We start from the raw sequence: 17,333 nt of genomic DNA, 5'->3' as shown, positions 1-17,333 counted from the left end.
CCCCCCGCTCCCGGTCCCGCTCCGGTCCCCGCGGCTCCCCCGGGTCCCGGCGGTAGAGGCGTGTGCGCTCCCGCCGGACGCCAGGAGAACGGTAGTACTCCACGGCGCTCTGCCGGCCGCGCCGCTCTAGTCCCGCTCCATGCCCAGGCGCTGATTGGTGAGCGGCGCCAGCAGCGCGACGCAGAGGTACTTCCGGTGGCGGTGCCGTTCTCGCGCAGGCACCGACCGGCGACCGCCCCCGTCCCGTCTCGCCCCTCCCCCTGTGCCCCCAGCCCAGTACCGGCGCCCCAGGGGCCATGGAGTTCTCGGCCGCTCTCATCCCCTCCTACTTCGGCGCTGGCCCGCCCCGGGAGGAGGGGGACCCCGCTCCGGCCGCCGGCTGGGGCGACGAACATGGGCAGGTGCTGGAGGCCGGCCCGGCCGCCGCCAGATGAGGCTGCGGCGCAGCCCTCCCTGCCCGAGCCCGGGGGGTCGGGGCTGGGCGAGCTCGGCGGGGGGCGGGCAGGGGCCGCTCTCGCCTCCCGCCTCCTCTCCCTGCAGGCCGAGACGGCGTTCGTGCCCCGCCCCGGCGGGATGGGTGAGAGCTGGGAACCTGCCGACGCCGCTGCCGTACCCTTCCTGCCTCCCAACACGAGTGAGGGCCGCTGGGGGCGGGAGGGGGGGACGCCCTGTTCCATCTCCGCACCCGCCCTCCGAGCTGCCCTGCGGCTCGGGATCCCTGCCGGCTCTGCCGCTCTGGCACGGGGAACTTTAGCAACTCTCCCCGGCGGTGCTCGCACAGGAGGGAGTGGGGATGGGCAAGCCATTGCCCCGCGGTGCTGCAGCGGTGTCCAGGTACTTGTGTGGTACCAGCCGGCCCCTGCCCTCTCCCCACAGGCTGCTGGGTCACCTCGCTCGCGCCTCAGGACATCTTCTACCGCGGCATTCTGCGCAGGAAGCTCTGGGCAGGCAAGATCCGGAGACACCCTGGGCTTCACCAAGCAGGTAGGGCCTGGGGTGCTGTGTCCTGCCAAGGACCTGGGGGGATGGTGTGGGATCCCTGCATGTCCCAACCCCTCCCTGTCCTTCCTGCACAGCTGGGCCACTTCTTTGTGGATCACCCAGATGATGCATTTGGCTCCCTGGGGCAGCTGCTGCACAAGAACTTCTACCTGGGCAACTCCAAGCTGAGGGTCAGTGTCCATCCAGGGGTGACAATGTCATCCCCCACCCCTCCCCTTGCAGCTGCCAGCCCCAACCTCTGCCCCCTCTCCTCCCTGCAGAGACAGGCCCGGGACAGCACCAGCCAGATGACGGCCTTGATGGAGGAAATTGACCGTCTGGAGGCCAGGCGGTAAGCGCCCCCCATTCCCGAGAGGGCTGGGGGGGCTCCTGCTCTCTCCCCCTACCTGATGCTGATTGTCCCCCCGCAGCAGCTGCCCCCCAGCAGCACCTCGCCTCCCACCTGCACTGGTTCACCCACCTCTGCCGCGACTGGCTCTTCAAGGTGCCACTGGGGCTGCTGGCAGACTGCGTGCACGAGGAGCTGCTGCTGCAGTGGGCCGGCCTGCTCTTTTGATGACAGCTCTGCGGGGGGGGGGGGCGCGCTGGCCTGGCTGCCCCCAAAAGATGTGGGGGCACACATGGACCGCCTGGTGTACCCTGGAGGGCAGGCCATGAACCACCTCTGTATCCTTCCCCACAGGGCATCCCCAGGGAGGGAGGGATCATGTTGCACCGCCCTTAGCCGGCACCCCAGATTTCCAGGATGTGGTACTGGAGGAGCTGCCCCATGCCCAGGGCTCCCCAGCACAGTTTGAGCTCAACGGGCGCATCCGGTAAATGGCTGCTGCTCGGGCGGATGGGGAAGGTGAGCGAGCCCCAGGATCCATGCCCCAGGTTGGGCAGAGAGCCCCCAGCTGGCAGGGGGCCCCCAGGACGCTGCCCTCTCATGTGCCGCCTCCTGTCCCCTGCCAGATTTCATTGGCGTCCGCTTGGACTCTCACTGCGGTGTTTGGAGGGTGCCAGGCAGGACAGGGTCCACCTTCACCCTGCTGCAGGTTATCCGCACTGGCGTGCCTGCCTCCTGCCTCACCATCAGGTAGGCACTGGGGGAACGGAGCTTTGTGAGGAGGGGGCTCTGCTGCCTCTGCAGCCATCCCCGTGGTGATGCCATGGCCCCCGTCCCACAACCCTCACCTCCCTGGGGAGCTGGCCATCTGCACCCAGAGCAGAGCCGTCTATCTCTGGAGCGTCGAGACAGGGTGAGACCAGGCACTCGGGGCCAGGAGGGGGCTCATGCAGATCCCTGGGTCTTGGGGGGGGGTGGGGCAAGCGAGAGGGACAGCTCTGCCCTGTGCCGGTGCTGCCTTCTCCCCACAGGCTGCAGCGGCTCCACCACAACCCCCAGACCGTGTTTTTTCGGGACCATTTGCCCTGGTGCTGGAGTGACTTCACTGCCCACCTGCGGGTGCTGAGCTGCACTGACTGCACCAGCCTGCAGTGCCTGGACACCCAGGTGAGCCCAGAAGAGAGGGTGGGCATGGGGCCGGTGACAGGTGGGGGAGAGGGTCCCCCAGCCTGGGGTGCTGACAGCACCCCCATTTGCTGCTGCAGGCCCCCGAGAGATGCCACTTTGACTTGTTCAAGGTGGGTGAGGAAGCCGGCTGCCAGCAGGGCGAGCGTGTGGTGCTGCCCGTGTACCTGGGCAGGGCTCACCCCTCCCAGCACCTCGTCACCACCCAGGTGAGTCCTGCCACACCCAGGGGGACAGCCAGGAACCGGGGGGGGGACACACGACCCCAGCACAGCACCGGCTCCCAGCGCCCACAGGGCAGGGGGATCACCCAGCTGAGAGGGGCTGACACAGGCTGTTGGGGTGAGCCCCACTGAGCTGTGCTCCCCATCCCAGTTCTCCGTGTACATGCTGGATGAACAGTTGCCGCTGGTGCCTGTGCTGAAGTGGGCACACATGATGAAGGTCCCCCCTCTCTTTGCCCACGTGATGTCAGGGGGCCCTGGGAGGAGCCATAAGGTGCTGCTCGGCACATCCCGCACCCAGGAGCTGCTGCTGCTGCAATACCAGAGTGAGAGACGGGGCTCCAGGGTTGCTGCGGGGCTGGGTCTTCTCTGTGCCCGCATCCCAGCCTCCTCGCCGCTGGCATCGGTGCTCACCGGGCAGTTTTTGGCATGTCCTTCTGTTACGTCCTGCCAAGAAGGAGGGAGAGGTGACTCAGATTCGCTGATTCTCTTGGTTGGAAATAGGGTATACACAACACCCGAGGTCTGTAGGTAAACAAAAACTTTTATTCCAAAACTAGGCTCATCGGTAAATAATTGGGTAGCAGAAATACTTATTGTTTGCCGTGCCTTGCGTTACTTACTAGGAAAAGGTAAAAGAATAAAAGAAGAAGGGGAGAGAGAGGTCACTGGTAAAAGAATGAGAGAAGAAGAGAGATCACCGGTCCGGGTTCCAGCGTTGGTCCAGCCAACGGGGGTCTCTGGTCTGTAGGAGCGCTTGATGTAGTAGGTACAGTATCTACTATTCCATACTGCTCACTTCTGTAATTCTACTGTTCTCTTCTGTAATTCTAAACAATGAAGACTTGTTGCTTAGAAGTTAGGTAACTAGCAGGTGTTGTGTTTGCAGGTGTGTAGTATTGTAACTAGTCTAAATTGTGTATCCTGGAAGCATTGTTAGGCTCTAGTGAAGAGTAACCTTGGAAACTATAAACAAACGTGGTCCAAGCATGGCTCAGGGACAAATTGCGACCCTATAAGGTAAAGAGGAAACAAGTTCATGAAGAGTTCACTACCCTGCCGACCACCAGAGACCACCCGAGACCCTCAAGGAGACCCTAAAGGCTTTAGTGCGCATGTGTCTAGGATGATGTAATGTTATAATGAGTTCTCGGAAATGTAATGAATATGTAAAAGAGAAACTTAAAATATGTATGAGAAGCATGGATATAAACAGAAAGGTGACTAGACCAGGTGTGCTTGATTTGTGGCAAGTCCACCGAGCACCCAGGCCTGAATAAAACAATATCTCTCCTGAGCGTGTGGAATTGGTTACTTGCACGCCGGGCACGAATCCGCTTTTCAGACAACAGTTTTTGGCGACCCAGGTGGGACTGCTGTGAAGCCTTGCCCGGATCGACTTGCCGGCTCTCGGTGGGGAGACCCTGCTCTCTGGACTCCAGCGCACACCGACCTTTTGATCGGGGACTCCGTGAGTATTCTCCCCGACCAGAGCAGGTGAGCGACTCAACGGTGCAACACTAAGGTAAATGAGATATTGTTCTGGGGTATAAAATTGTGCATGCATTTGGTAAGGAATTGTGGCCACGGGTAAAGAGGTATATTCATATGCGTTTGACAGTGACGACTGGAGTATATGAAGTTGTGGTTAAGAACGTTCTTTTTAGGTAAAGGTATGGGAGCTCAACCATCAAAAGTAACACCTTGTTCCCCCTTAGGATGCATCATTAAACATTGGGGAAAATTTGGGGGTGATCCTTTGAGAAAGGATAAATTAATTGAATATTGTACTAGATGGTGGCCAATGTATAAATTAGAAGATGAGGAAAAATGGCCAGAATTGGGAACCTTGCAATATAATACTATTTCACAATTAATGTTATTTTGTAGAAGACAAGGAAAATAGGATGAGGTACCTTATGTAGATTTGGTTTTTTTTTCTTTGAGAAATGATCATGAAATTTGGAGAAAATGTAAACTTTTAGATTCAGATTCTAATGTGGTGATGATGATGATGGAAAATAAGGAACCAAAAGCGCATTGTTGTTCTGCTTGTAGCATAGGAAAACGATGTTTAAAACTAGAAGAAGAGGAGGATACACAAATGTTAGTACCACTAAGCAAGAGGAAGCAATATTTTTCGTCCGATAGCTGGCAGGACTAGAACCCAGCAAGGGTCTGTATTGTTAGCACCCCTTCGCCAGGCAGTGGGCCCAAGGGGGGAGCCAGTATTTGTGAAAGTACCATTTACAACTTCTGATTTAATGAATTGGAAGGAGTTAGCAGGATCATATAGAGAGAATCCTGAAAAGGTGTATAGATCTTTTTGAACAATTATTGAAAATCATAATCCAGATTGGCAAGATATTCAAATTCTTTTGAATAATTTGTTTACTCCTGAAGAAAAGAGGGTAGTATTAGAAAAAGCAAATATGGAAAATGAGAGAATAAATGCAAGAGAAGGTCCTGCTCATTTTATGCCAACTCAAGACCCAAATTGGCATCCTAATAGTAATGATGGGAAATTGATGATTAAACAGTATCAACAATTAATTTTGCATGGAGTAAAGAATGGAATATCCCGCCCAAAGAATTTGGCGAAATTGACTCAAATGATTCAAGGAAAAACAGAGGACCCATCCGCCTTTTATGAACGATTATGTGAGGCAACTAGGAAATGGACAGACTTAGATCCTGAGAGTGATGAGAATAGAGCAATATTTACTACTTTGTTTGTAGGGCAAGCTGCTCCAGATATTCGAAAGAAATTGCAGAAAGTGGATGGGATTACAGGAATGACTATATCACAGTTAATTGAAATTGCTTATAAGGTGTATAATAATAGGGAAGAGGAGGAAAAGAAAAATCAGGAAAAAGAAAAAATAAAAGACAGGAAACAAAAAGCTGCTATTCTAGCAGCTGCTTTTGTAAATGCCCAAGGATCAGCTGGAGGAAAAGATAGAAGATATTTGAGAGGTAGAGGATATTTGAGAGGAAAAGGTAGAGGAGGTAGAGATATGTTTAAACAATATACCCCATTAGGATTTAATCAATGTGCTGTATGTAAGAAACAAGGACACTGGAAGAGTGAGTGTCCAGAGAACAAAGAAGCAGTCGTGACTCAGTCACAGCAGATACCACCTGAGGCTGATTTACTTATGATGGGAGGAGATTCTGAATGATGGGGACTGGGGGCAGAAAATTATATTTTCCCAGCTGAGACCCTGGTTCCAGTAAAGCTGGGAGATGAAGTAGTCGATTTTTTAGTAGATACTGGAGCAAAATATTCTGTTATAAATACATGTAAAGGACCAATGAGTAATTTTAATGTATCTATTGTTGGGGTCACGGGAAAGAAGGAGGTAAGGCCTTTTTTGAAACCTTTAAAATGTAAAATTGGAGGAAAAACATTGATGCATGAATTTTAATATATACTGGAATGTACCATGCCTCTCTTAGGACGGGATTTATTGAATAAATTGGGAGCACAAATTAACTTTAAAAAAGAAAGAATCCAAGTTCATTTTCCTGAAGCTAATGCCTGGCAAGCCCAAGTTTATTTATTACAGACAAACACAGATGAATCTGAAGAAATTCCAGAAGAGATTAAAGATGCAGTTTACCCTTTTGTTTGGGCAACAGAAAAACCAGGAAGAGCGAAAAATGTGGAACTGGTAAAAGTTGAATTGAAAACAGGAGTTCGACCGGTAAGAAAGAAACAATATCCTATTAGTACAGAAGCCAGAAAAGGTTTGGAACCAATAATAAATAATTTTCTTAAATATGGACTTTTAAGAGAATGTCAATCTGATTATAATACTCCTATCCTTCCAGTGGAAAAAAAAAAGCCACATAACCAAGGATATAGGCTGGTTCAAAATCTAAAAACAATAAACCAGTTAGTGGTGGACATTCATCCAGTAGTCCCTAATCCATATACGCTGCTAACAACTATCATTGAATCAAATGCATATTTCTCAGTTATAGATCTGAAAGATGCTTTCTTTTGTATACCTCTGGAAGAAAACAGTCAAAAGATTTTTGCTTTTGAATGGGAAGATCCGTCAACTGGGAGGAGGACTCAGCTCTGCTGGACCGTGCTGCCACAAGGGTTTAAAAATAGCCCAACCATCTTTGGAGCAGCTCTGAATAAGGAACTGGAACAGTGGTCCGGTAAGGAAGATCAAATCACCCTCCTTCAGTATGTTGATGACATCCTATTGGGAGCAGATACTATTGAGATCTGCAAAGAAAAGACTGTTAGCCTCCTAAACTTTTTGGGAATGGCCGGGTATAGGGTGTCAGAGAAGAAAGCACAAATTGCAAAACAAACTGTAATTTATTTGGGGTTTGAGATTTCCCAAGGACAGCGAAGATTGGGAAATGATAGAAAAGAAGCCATTTGCAGGATGGCACCCCCTCAATCCAAAAGAGAGTTGAGAGGATTTCTAGGAATGGCTGGATGGTGTCGCCTTTGGATTCCAAATTATGGTTTGATGGCAAAACCATTGTATGAGGCAACCAAAGGCCCTGAAGAAAATCCTGCCTCTTTAATGCTAAGTGAAAAAGAGAGTGATCCTAATCATGATTGTTTACAAGTTATCGAACAGGTATATGCCAGCAGGCCAGCTCTGAAAGATGTCCCTCTCCAAACTCCGGATGAAGAATTATTTACTGATGGAAGCAGCTTTGTTGTAAAAGGAGAAAGGAGGGCTGGCTATGCCGTGGTAACTTTAACTGAAGATCGAGAAATAAAAGCATTACCTCCAAATACATCCGCCCAGAAGGCAGAAATTATAGCCCTGACAAAAGCCTTAAATTTGGCTAAAGGTAAAAGAGTCAACATCTATACAGATTCTAAATATGCCTTTGGAGTTGTGCATGCTCATGGAGCAATATGGAAGGAGCGAGGACTTTTGTCTGCCAGTGGTACCCCTATAAAATATGGAACAAAGATTTTAAATTTGTTGGAAGCAGTACAGAAACCTAAAGAAGTTGCAGTGATTCATTCTAAGGCTCATCAAAAAAGGGGACTCAAAAGTAATACAAGGAAATCAGAAAGCAGATGAGGTTGCTAAATGTGTAGCATTAAATACTATGATTTATGTTTTAATTCCATCAAAAGAAATTCAGGTGGAATCCCCAAATTATAATGAGAAAGAAAATAAATTAGCTATGCTATTACATTGTAAGAAGAATGATCAAGGATGGTGGATAACTTCACATGGACAATGTATAGTAACCCCTGAAATTATGAAGAAATTAATGGGCAAAACCCATGCTGAAACACATATGGGAGCAGAGGCAATGGTGGAATCAGTAAAACGATATGCGATAGGAACTAAAATGTTATTGATTGCTAAAAGTGTGAGTAATAAATGTGAGATTTGTCTTAGGAACAATCCGAAAATACAAATCCGACCCCCTCCTGGAGAGGAAAAGAGAAGCATAACTCCCGGTGAATATTGGCAAATAGATTTTTCAGAGTTACCGCGATGTAACCAATACCGATATCTCTTGGTATTGGTAGATACCTTCTCTGGATGGCCGGAAGCTTTCCCATGTTGAACCAACAAGGCAAAAGAGGTTGTGAAACGTTTGTTGAAAGAAATAATTCCAAGGTTTGGAGTCCCTTTAGGAATGTCCTCTGATAGAGGCCCACATTTTGTAGCGGAGGTTATTAAAAATGTGAGGAACCAAATATTAAAGAAACAAATTCCTAAAATATATCCAGAAGCTCAGTGGAAATAGATTGAAGCTTTACCATTTGCCTTGTTAAGAATTAGGGTGACCCCGAGAGTTAGAGAAAAAGTAAGTTTATTTGAAATTTTGTATGGTAAACCTTATGATGTCAATCTAACAGGAAGATTTAAACAAATGCATGTAATAGGAGAAAAAAATGTTAACCGAGTATCTCTTGTCTTTGAATAAAATATTAAGTTCTTTACACAAATATGTTCTTTTAAGGACACATTTACCCCTTGAATTTTTGGTACATTCATTCAGTCCAGGAGACCAAGTCTACCTGTGAACGTGGAAGGATGACTCCCTTGAAGAAAAGTGGAAAAGACCCTTCCAAGTGTTAATGACAACAAACACTGCTGTACAATTAGAAGGAATAGACTCTTAGATTCATTATACCAGAATAAAAAAAAAAAAACAACATCCTAGATTGTGGACATCTATACCTAAGGGACCATTGAAATTAACTTTAAGGCGTACTTGATGAGTTATCAGAGAGATGTTGTTAAATTATTTGTGATATTTAAAATATTTATTGTTAGAAAAGAAACCAAATTAATTAAGAAATTGTAGGTTTAGGAGTAGAAAATATAAAGCCTGTTGATATTAATTATGACGATCAGTAAAGCTGAATCCCAATTTCTATTGCCAAAATAAGATAGAAATTCCAAATTTAAATTGGCTTAGACAATTGTTCTTATTTGCAATACTGATCGTCATCTTAGTTATAATTACTTGTTGTATAATTTAATGTATGTCTTTTTGTAGACCAAATGCTTATGAATAAATGATGTGAGACTCATGATGCTCAACATCATAAGTCTCAAAGGGGGGAATTGATGCAGTAGGCACAGTATCTACTATTCCATACTGCTTGCTTCTGTAATTCTAAACAATGAAGACTTGTTGCTTAGAAGTTAGGTAACTAGCAGGTGTGGTGTTTGCAGGTGTGTAGAATTGTAACTAGTCTAAATCGTGTATCCTGGAAGCATTGTTAGGCTCTAGTGAAGAGTAACCTTGGAAACTATAAACAAACGTGGTCCAAGCATGGCTCAGGGACAAATTGCGACCCTATAAGGTAAAGAGGAAATAAGTTCATGAAGAGTTCACTACCCTGCCGACCACCAGAGACCACCCGAGACCCTCAAGGAGACCCTAAAGGCTTTAGTGCGCATGTGTCTAGGATGATGTAATGTTATAATGAGTTCTCGGAAATGTAATGAATATGTAAAAGAGAAACTTAAAATATGTATGAGAAGCATGGATATAAACAGAAAGGTGACTAGACCAGGTGTGCTTGATTTGTGGCAAGTCCACCGAGCACCCAGGCCTGAATAAAACAATATCTCTCCTGAGCGTGTGGAATTGGTTACTTGCACGCCGGGCACGAATCCGCTTTTCGGACAACACGTTCGTTCAAATGTTCCCACCCTATGGCATTTGCCTTCCCCTTTTATGTCCGCCGTTCCCCTCTGCTACGGTGGCAGTTTCGTAGTTCGCTTCTATTGGTTCTTGTATGCCTCGTCTTCACTTAAAGTCACAGCGTCCTTTCTTTTTACTGCGCATATTCAGTGGGGAAGCGGCGTTGTTGGATAGGGGGCTTTTCCTGTTGGTCGGTGTGGTTTTTTTTACCATGCTAATTAGGATAGTTCACCCGTAGTCCAAGTAGTTTCTGGCAGTCTTTGTTCTCTTGGTGCTTATCTTACTTAGCATGTTTCTTCCCCCAAGGCCAGGCCCAGTTCACTCTCTACAGAGGTTGCATTCCTTTATCTCACCAGAGCCTTCCTGGGATTCACCATCCCCCAGTCTTGCGAGTGTTTGAGACATACCTCGGACAGTCTCAGGGGATCTCCACCCCCTGCTCCCTTATCGAGTTTTATCTCCTGTCGTTATCCGCCCTCTTCTGAGAAAACAGCTCTTTGTTCCAGGGGGTTACAAGTTAGCCTTGGTGTTAGCTTCCCGGTGGTCTCCTACACCTTCCACAGGGGGCAGCCGGCCAGCTGGCAGGGCCTCCGCCGAAGCTGCACAGCATCACTGGCTGCCTGCAGCACCTGCCCGCCCAGCTCTCACACCGCCACTGCCTGCTCCAGCAGCGCCTTGGTACCCCCGCTGCCGGTGGGTGTCCCGTGCCTTCCTGGGGTGCAGGTCCTGGGGGAGGATGCAACCCCCAAGCTGTGAGGATGGAGGCGAGGGTACAGCCCTCGCTGTGCCCTGGGGTGGGGGGTGAAAAAGCAAAAGCAAAGCCCTGAACAACCCCGTGCACAGGGCAAGATTAAATACCTAGAAAAGGACGTGGGGGGCAAGAGCCAGCAGTGAGTGTGCTCATGAGGGTACAGAGCCAGACCCCACTGCTGGCCAGGCTCCAGGAGGGGCCCCAGGGCCCAGACCCCGGTGGCAATGCCCACCCTATCCCCGCAGGGCTGGCTGCTGCACTGCAGGAGGACAGGCCGCGGGAGTCCCTGCTGGTTTTCCCGCACTGCAAGGCTGGGGATGTCTTCTGCCAGAGGCTGACCCACGAGGCAGCACAGCCCCCTGCTCCCGCCTGAGGGGACAAGGCCGTGGCAGACTCCAGCTCTTCCCCTCTCTTCGAGGCTCTGGCTGGCAGCCTGCCAGGCTTGGGCAGTGAGGAAGAAGAGGAAGAGCAGACCTTCTACCTGTCCAACCTGGAGGTGATTATCAACGAGGACTGGGAGGAAGAGGAGGACACGGGCATGCCAGTGGCCCTGGAGGAAGCTGGGTGCTCCCAGGAGCCCTATACCAGCCCCCAGCCCTCCCTGGCTGTGCCCAGTCCAGGTGCCGCACTGCTGTACCGCCATTGGCTGAAGGTGCTTTCCAAAGGCTGCGGGGAGCCCCCCTGGCACGCCTGGCCCCCCAACCCTCAGCCAGAAGCACCTCTTCACCCAGAAAGAGCTGGAGGTGCCAGCGGGCCCCAGCACCCTGCACGGGCAGGTGTGCCAGCGGCTGCACCAGGCCGTGCGGGAAGGGGGCTGCATCCAGCACTGAGAACCCCCAGGCCCCTGCCCTGCCGCAGCCCCCGAAGCCAGCAGGGGGTTCGGACCCCCTGAGCGCCCGTCTGATGGCGGCCTGGTCTGGGGACTGGGGGCAGTGGTGGGAGAGGACGAGCCTCAACCTGGCGCAGAGGCAGCGGGCGCTGCGGGAGCAGCGGCATAAGCGAGCCCGGGGCCGGCGCAGTCTCTCGGCCAGCTTCACCTACCTCCCTCATCTACCAGTCCGAGCTGTTGGAGCTGAGCGATGCGGACCCCCTGCCGCCGCCGCTCTCCCCCGGCCAGCCCCCGTGCTCGCCCGGGAAGGCTCCCCGCCGGGCGGGGCAGCCCCCCGGCATCGCCGGCGCCCGACGAAGCCCTGCTTTCCTCCCAGAGCCTGCGCTGCCGCAGCATCCCCAAGAAGCGGCAGAAGACGCTGCGGGACTACCTGGCAGTGTGGGCCGAGGGCCCCCTGGAGTCCCCCAGCAGCCAGGTCAGCCAGCTCTGCATCCCCTCCTCCCAGAGTCAGCTCTCTTCCGCCTCCAAGCCCCGCCGCAAACGCCACTGCATGGGCTTCTGAGCACCCAATAAACCCCACCTGGTCTAGCCTCCACCCTGGGGTCCTTGGCGGGGCACTGACAGCGGGGAGGGTCGGGCGGGAGCTCGGCGCGCTCCTCTCCGGCGGGGGTTCGCGGGCCGGTGCGTGGGTGGTGCCTGCATGGTGCCCCGCGGGGGCGTGCGGGCGCTTTAAGGCGCTGGGGTCCAGGCGTGGGAGTGACGGGGCGGGAGCCAATGGGGTGGCGGGCCGGGCCGGTTCGGCGCGCGGCTGGGCGATGCGGGGGACGCTGCGCGCGGGGCGGGGAGGCGGAGGGGTTGGCCGTGCCTTCGCTCTGCGCCCCGCTCTCCGCTGCTCCCACCTCGGGGCAAGGTCCGCGGCGGGCGTGAGCCCCGCCGTGCGCACCCTCACGGCACGGCACTGCACGGGACCTCCGAGCACCTATGTGCATCCACTCTCACCCCCGCGTGCATCCCCCATCACCCCCATGTGCCCCCCATCATCCCCGCTGCACCCTCCATTACCCCCACATGCACCCCCCATCACCCTCGCCTGTGTGTCCCCCTGTCCCCCCCGCATGCCCCCGCCACCCCAGGCCACGGGGTCACCGTCCCCGCGGGGGCAGGCTGCGAGGCTACGTGTGCCCCCCCGCCCCAGCGGCGCTTCACGGCGCCCGGCGGGCAGGATGGGGAGGTGGGCAAGGCGCAGCGGCGGCCGGCGAGGAGGCGGGCGGACAGCCCACCATCTTCAGCAAGATCATCGCCCGCAGCGTGCCTGCCACCATCCTCTATGAAGACGACAAGGTAGCGGGGACAGCAGGGCGCGTGTCCCCACCGGGGGGGGGGGGGGGGCAACACTCACGGGTGCGGGGCTCACCCTGCTTCCCCCGGCAGTGCCTGGTATTCTGCGACGTGGCCCCCCCAAGCCCCCGTCCACTTCCTGGTGATCCCCAAGCGCCCCAAGCGCCCCATCCCCCGGATCAGCCGCGTGGGTCCCCAGGACGCCGAGGTGAGTCTGGGGGGGTCCCTGGGATGTGGAGGGGGGGACATGCACGGTGCTGACCCTCCCGCTCCCTCCCCCAGCTCCTGGGGCACTTGCTGGTTGGTGGCGGCGCGCACGGCGCAGGCGGAGGGGCTGGCCGACGGCTACCGCCTCGGTGAGTTGGTGTCCCCTCCACCACCCTGCCGTGCTATGGGGCAGGACCCTCGCCGGTGGTCCCGGGGGAGCAGGGCCGTGGGAGGTGGCACGGCGTGGGGCTGGCCTGACCTCTGTCCCTCTCCCAGCAGTGATCAACGATGGGAAGCACGGCACCCAGTCTGTCTACCACCTGCGCCTCCACGTGCTGGGGGGGCAGCAGCTGGGCTGGCCCCCCGGCTGAAACCCCCCACCCGCCACCCCCCAACAAAGCATCTCCTTGGTGGTAGCTTCAGTGGCTCCGTGTCGGGGTGGCCCTCCCGGGGGTGGGGGCAGCCGGCCTGGGACAGCGGTGGCCTCGGGTGTCACAGCAGCAGGGACACCCCAGCAGGACCCGGGGTGGGGACACGGGTGGGACTTGGTGCCCCCCTTCTCAGAGGGGGGGAGTCCGGGCTCCCTGTGTCCCAACCTGCCCACGCTGGAGATGCTTTGGAGCCCCCCCCACTTGGAGCAAGAGTTTTTTTGGGAGGTGCCCACGTCCAACAGGGCAAAAGACCCATCCTGGTGCCAGGTGCCAGGCAGGGAGGGAGCAGGCTGGGTGCCATGGGGCCACCATGTGTGCCACAACCAGGCCGTGTCCCTGAGCTGGAGCACATCCCAGGGGTGCCAGCAGCACCCCATGCCCTGGGCTGCCTGCCCAGCCCCGCTGCCACAACCCAGCCCCAGCACCCCTGCGTGCCCCCCACCCTGCCCGTGGGTGCCCCCCAAGCACCCCCATGTTGCTGCCTGAGCCTCGCGCCAAGCACTGATGCTTCTCTGCCTTGCAAAAGTGAACTAATTGCACTAAATTTAACTAAAAGCACTAATTGCACATTTACTCCTCCTTATCCCCAGAGGGCCCTCATTGGGAGCTCCCAGGTGGTTCATAGTCGTGAGCTAATGGCACTGCGGGACAGTCTGCATGGTGGGCATGCTGCCCCCTGCACATACGCATACCCCTGTACCACCACACTCTCCACACTGCCTACATGTGCACCGCTGTGCAAAACTCACTGCATTGCACACCCCAGACCCCCTGCACATGCACCACTGTGCAAAACGTTGTGTTGTGCACACCAGATCCCCGTGCCTGCATTGCGTCACACACACCAGACCCCTTGTGTATGCACCACTGTGCAAAACACATTGTGTTGCACACAGCAGACCCCCTGTGCATCCAGAACACGGGCAGCACTGTACACACGCAGCAGCGCTCACACACACGTGTGTACACACATTGACCACAGACACATCCACACATGACCATGTCCACCCCAAGAGGGGTGCACACACAGCGGGGCTCACACACACGCATGCAGCCACACACTCGCCATGAGCCAGGCCACACATGGGCGCAACAGGCCGCTCACTTGCTGCCAGTGCGCAGGTGCCTGCGTGCTCCCTGCCCTGCGCCTCCCACTCCTGCTGCACACTTGGCCACGGCCAGGTGCCATGGCTATATTTAGCAGTGGGGGCCGGGGCTGGCGTGGCTCACGGCCCACCTGGCACCGCCGGCAGGGCTGCCTGGGCCCCCGCCAGCTGCGCAGGGGACCGCAGCCTGCCAGGGTGAATGGCAGCTCTGTTCAGTCTCCAGCTCAGTGGCGCTGGCGGCAGGGGCCCCCTGGGAGCAGCGTGGGACTGGCAGAACCCGGTCACACCCCCCCCCCCTTTTAGCATGGGGAATGTTTTTGGGGTGCAAATGAACCTTAAAAATGTTGGATGCTGCTGCTTCCCACCTCCGACAGCAGGAACCTGCCCAAGCCTCAGCACAGGCTGGGGCCACTATTGGACATGGGGCTGGGGACTCCTCTTGGCTGGGGATCCCCAAGGGCATGAGGACCCCAAAGAGGGGCTGGGGATCCCCACGCTCCTCAGTGCATCGTCCCCCAGGGCTCACCCAGAGCAGCCCCACCCAGGGCCACCATACCTGGTGGAGGGTGAGTGCTGGCACGCAAGTTCAGGGTATGGATGCCTGCAATCGTGTTTCCTCCTGCGCCAGGTTTATTTTGTCAGGCCCCAAGCAGCCCCAGGGCAGCACAGTGGTCATGGCCCTGGGGGACTGGGCCAGGGAGGGCCCAGGGCTGTTTTCGTTCCTCAGCTGAAGACTATCACAAATGATGCAAGTTCCCAAAAGAGCCGGGCGGGGGGGTGGCAGGGAATGTGTCAGCTAGCGAGAGGCGGCCAGATGTGCTCCAGCAGCTCCAGGGCTGCTGCCCCACCACGATGCTGCCGGGGTGCCGCCCCATGGCAATGCCTCATGTGCCACCCCAGAGTGGTTTGCCCCACAGTGAGTGCACACCCTCAGGCTGGCATCACCCTGTCCCACACTGTACTGCAGTGCCTCCAGCATCCCTTCAGTGTCCCCAGGCACCTGTGCTGCCCGGCCAGGTTGCCCCAAGGACAAGCCCACACACATCTGGTGGGGAAGAGCACCCTGGGGTGCAAGCTGGGGCAGGGTGCCCAGGCTGCCACCCCACCCCCCCCAGCATAGGCTGGGGCATGGATACACCTCCAGTGCCAGCCTTGGGTCTGGGGCTGAGCGTGGGATCATAGCCGGCAGCATGCACCCTGGCACCCTCGCAGCGAGCACCCAGCCCTTGGGGCACCCAGGCACCCACCTCCGCTGGTGGCGGGGCTGGTGTGACCCTGGCACAGGGGGGCCCTTTGCTGAGCCTGAGCTCCGAGACACCTCTCTCCCTCTTCCTCGCAGCTGTGTGGCAGATGGGCTCAGAGGAGCCCCTGCTTGGCACGGGGCAGAGCGCCCGGAGGGAGGAGCAGTCCCTGCTGGGGGCCCTGGCCGGCCGAGGCCAGAGGGGCCAAGCACAGCTCTGGCCAGGAAAAACAGGCCTGCAGTGGCCCTGGCAGCACGCACCACAGAGCGCTGGAATAACAGCCCTCGCGGCCAGAGCCCCTTGTGTGCTATCAAAGGGCCCTTCTTCTGCCCGGCCTCTGCGGGGATGGAGGCCAGGGGCTGGCAAGGGCTGGCAGCAAGGGGAACCGCTCCACACCACAGGGTGAGTGGGGCCACCCTCCTGCCAGCACCCCGGCACATGCCTGCAGGGGACCGGCTCTTCCCAGCCAGGCACTGGGCCCATCCTGCTGCATCACCCTGGGCCAGCCATGGGTCCCTGGGGCAGACAGGCACGCCCAAGGGCCAGGCCGAAATGGTGGGGGGGGGTCACTTGGGTCGAGTGATGGGGAGCAGTGTGTCCCTGGGCACCTCACGCCCAGCACAGGGCACATCCCTCCTGCCGCCCCAGCAGGGCCGAGCTGTCCCTGCCTGGGTCTGGTGCCAGGGGGGCATTAAGGGGACAGGGGGCCATTAGAAGATGGGGGGCCCAGCCTGGGAGGGGGATCGGGCCTGGGGAGGATGTGGGGGGCAGAGCCCAGGCAGGGGGTGCTGGGGGGGGCAGAGCCCTAGGAGGGGGTATGGGGGGGACACTGGGGGTATGTTGCTGGGGGGGGCAGAGGGGGAGGCTGGGGGCCATGGAGGGGGAAACCCCCCCCTGGAGCAGAGACCCAGCAGCAGGTGCTGCTTTATGCCCCGCCCCAAAGGGAGAGGAGTACCTTGTCCCCTGCCCCAGGTTGGGGGTTACACTGCGGGGGACCCAGGGTCCCCAGCCTCAGGGCCCTGCCCGTGCTGGTGTGGGCTGGGGTCACGGCAGGCGAGTGGGGGCTGAAGGGTGCACCCCGCTGCCTTGCTTCAGGGACTGCGTCCCCATCCACAGGATGGCTCTGACGGGCCACATGCCTCCCGTGCGCCCCAGGGAGAGGCAACCATGCGTGGTCAGGGTCCACAGCAATGTCCTTCTGCCTGAGATGCCCACAGAGAAGCCCCCATGCCACAGGGAGACACTAGTGGCCACAACTGAGATGCCCCAGGAGATGCTGGTGGCCACGAACAAGATACCCTAGGAGATGTCAGCTATGGCCAAGGTGCCCCGGGAGATGCTGGTGGCCACGGCTGAGGTGCCCTAGGAGATGTCAGCCATGGCCAAGGTGCCCCAGGAGATGCTGTCGGCCAAGGTGCCTGCTGAGGTCCTGCTGGCTGTGCCCAGTGTGGTGCCACCCGCTGAGGCCAGGAAGGAGCCCTGCAGGGTCGAGCTGCCTCCCTGCCCTGGAAAGCCGGGGACCTGCCC

At 56.0% G+C, this 17,333-nt stretch overlaps 2 pseudogenes; both read left to right on the top strand.

Annotated features, from left to right (window-relative positions):
* Positions 1-295: 295 nt before the first annotated feature.
* Positions 296-12,061, top strand: LOC142074670 (TATA box-binding protein-associated factor, RNA polymerase I, subunit C-like; annotated as a pseudogene).
* Positions 12,062-12,257: 196 nt separating this feature from the next.
* LOC142074966 (putative HIT-like protein Synpcc7942_1390) lies at positions 12,258-13,399 on the top strand (annotated as a pseudogene).
* The last annotated feature ends 3,934 nt before the right edge of the window (positions 13,400-17,333 follow it).

The sequence above is a fragment of the Calonectris borealis genome, chromosome W (assembly GCF_964195595.1).
Source record: "Calonectris borealis chromosome W, bCalBor7.hap1.2, whole genome shotgun sequence".
NCBI classification, from domain to species: domain Eukaryota; kingdom Metazoa; phylum Chordata; class Aves; order Procellariiformes; family Procellariidae; genus Calonectris; species Calonectris borealis.
This window is presented reverse-complemented; position numbering and strand designations above follow the sequence as displayed.